Consider the following 2,984-nt stretch of genomic DNA (forward strand, 5'->3'; position numbering starts at 1 on the left):
ATAAATTACATAACGTGATAAATGACAGTCTAGAGTGGTCATATATAGATTAAGAGTCTTTTTTCACTTTAAATAGAGTAGTTTATTACTAAATACTACTAATACTTTTTTAGTATTAGGCTATTCTAATCTACTCTTTAAATATCCTTCTAAAATTAATATATTAATAAAATTACTAATTTCTTTTAACTTGTGAATGGAATTTGAATATGGACAGGTATAAATTACTATAAATTCAAACATTTCTCGTTACGGAGAGTGAAATATTGAGAGATGGTATTTCGTTATGCACAAAAGCCATGATGCACATAGCCCAAATATATAATAAACAATGATTCAATAAACAATACATAATATATTATACTTGTATGATCATATCATATCCTATCATAATAAGGTCACAACCTATTATGTTTAAGCTTTTGGGATTGTCAAATTTCCAACCGAAGTACCTAAAGACGGGGCAAGTGTCCCTGAGCTGAGCTGGAGTCCTTATTTATTTAGGTAATTTTTTAAGACTAATGACTAATTTTATAGATCTAAATTCTATTTATGGATTATGTCAATTAATAAATTGCTACATGTACAAAATGATATTTAAATTCCTAACACTTATTTAAACGGATGTGTGAATTAACCACTTGACCAACTTAAATTAGTTATTATTTAATTATTTATTTATTTAGTTATTATTTTGTATTTGTTCTGAAGAGTCCTTTTACTTTTTTATTTTTTATTTTTTAGTTTTTGGTCATGAAGAGTCCTTTTGCTTTAATGGGATTGTAAATGTAGTTTTCAGCGTGATGTTGACTTGGCTAATCAATATACTCAAATGTTTATTGAACCTTATTAGTTCATTTTCATCACGTAGCCCAAACTTAAGCCCAAGCAACTTAGCAAGCAATGAACCCAATCAAATGACTGAAAGAGACTCCCAACGCAAAAAGAGAGAGAGAGAAAGACTGAAAGAGACAATCAACTTGCTCATACAACAATAAAATGTCATACAACTTTTTTCAAACAAAAAAATGAAAAAAAAAATAAATCAGTTCAGATGATATAGATTTTTTTATGTGTTCTCTTTACAATAAAAGATAATGAAGACATCTTCATAGAAAAAAGAAATTCTTATTCCATCTTTTTCACTTTTTCTATTTCAATTGGACATATATAATACATTCCATCATATCAGCTTTTCTAAAATTTCTTAAAATTTGTAGTGACTTTCCTTTGTATAAATTAGGTTTAATTACTCTATTGCTCCTTATAGTTTTGAAAAATTTTAATTAGGTTTTTATATTTTTTTTAATTGAGTCCTTATATTAATTTTTTTTTCAATTAGGTCCCTCTTAACAGTAATTGTCTAATTGATTTAATTATATAGGAATCCGATTAAAAAAAATTAGTACAAGGACTCAAATAAAAAGAAAAAAAAATATAGGAACCCAATTAAAAATAAAATTTGGTAAAAGAACTCAATTAAAAAAAATATAAAAACTTAATTAAAATTTTTACAAAATTATAAAGACCAACAGAATAATTAAACCTATAAAATATATATATTAATATTAATATTTTTCTAAGATTTAGCTAATATTAAGTCGAATGCTTTAATATGTGACTAAATATCCTTAATTATAGAAATAACATTGACATCTTTAGATGAGAAGTTTAAGAAAAATCAACATAACCGAATAAATAAAAGTGAAATACAGTAAACTTCATTAAAAATCCTTACAAATGTTAACATCATTTACTATCGCAATTTGCATCTACCTACGTTGCTCAACACGTTATTATGTTACTTTGGTACTAAATATTAGAGTAAAAGTTATTTTCGCATCTTAATCATTTATTTTATTCGATGGATATTGTGCCTCTAATAATTATAAAAATATAAATTGATTTTTATCTACATTTGTATTTGTTTAATCTAATTTCGACAATCGATTAACAACAGATTACACGCTCACGTATCAAATAACATGTCTATGTGACTGTCTTCTTTATAATAGGAATAACTTGTCTTCTAAGTCCCTCAATTGTTTAGCATAATCCCTTTTTCGTTTCTCTTGCTCTCTCTCCGTTGCTGCTTCCTCCCTTTTCCTTCAAAATTCTCTCTTTCTCCTCCTCTTTTCTCTCTTTCCTACCACTTTTCTACCATTTAAAATTCTAACCTCAACACTCCCAATCTGCTTCACATCTTTTTTAGAATTATTATTAAAATTATCACCACTGTACTCACAACACTCCTCATCCTCATCACAATCATCATTGTCATCAATAATATCATCACCAGAACTCAAAAATCTGAGATACTGGTGGTGCATGTTTTGGATCTTTATGGAGACGACACGCCATGATCACATGAAAAGAGAAGGCAAAAGGATCACAATAATAATGGAGGGAGTTGACGTTGTCAGAGACGGATTTGAAATTCTTCTTACGTGTTTTGAGTTTAGCGAGAAATTCAAGTAGAGGGAGAGAGAGTTGCAGATGGAGGGGAAGAAGGCAGCGGCAGAAAGGGAACAAGAGAAGTGGTGGAAAGATGTTAAGAATGAAATTGAGGAGCTCAAGAGCAATTTATCCTTATACAAAAGAGATAGCCATGTAAACACTTTACCTAACACATCAGCGTATGACCTATTGCCAACTGGTTGTACAGACGAGGTTGAACAAATATAAAAGTGGATGGGAATCGATTTATATTTTTATAATTGTTAGAGAGCACAATATCCATCGAATAAATGATTTTTACTCTAAATATTAAGATATACTAAATTATAATTTTAAATTAAATACTATTTAAGTTACACTTATAAATTCAACTGTAAATATAAATATAAAATTTAAAATTTGATGATTTGGTTTAGATGCATTTGATTTTATATATTTAGAAAAGGTAAAGTTTTAAAATTATATTCAATTTAAACATAGCTTATCAATATAAAATAGACTTTTATATTCAATAAAAAAGATTTTTT

This window comes from Arachis hypogaea, chromosome 8, assembly GCF_003086295.3.
Source record: "Arachis hypogaea cultivar Tifrunner chromosome 8, arahy.Tifrunner.gnm2.J5K5, whole genome shotgun sequence".
NCBI lineage: Eukaryota > Viridiplantae > Streptophyta > Magnoliopsida > Fabales > Fabaceae > Arachis > Arachis hypogaea.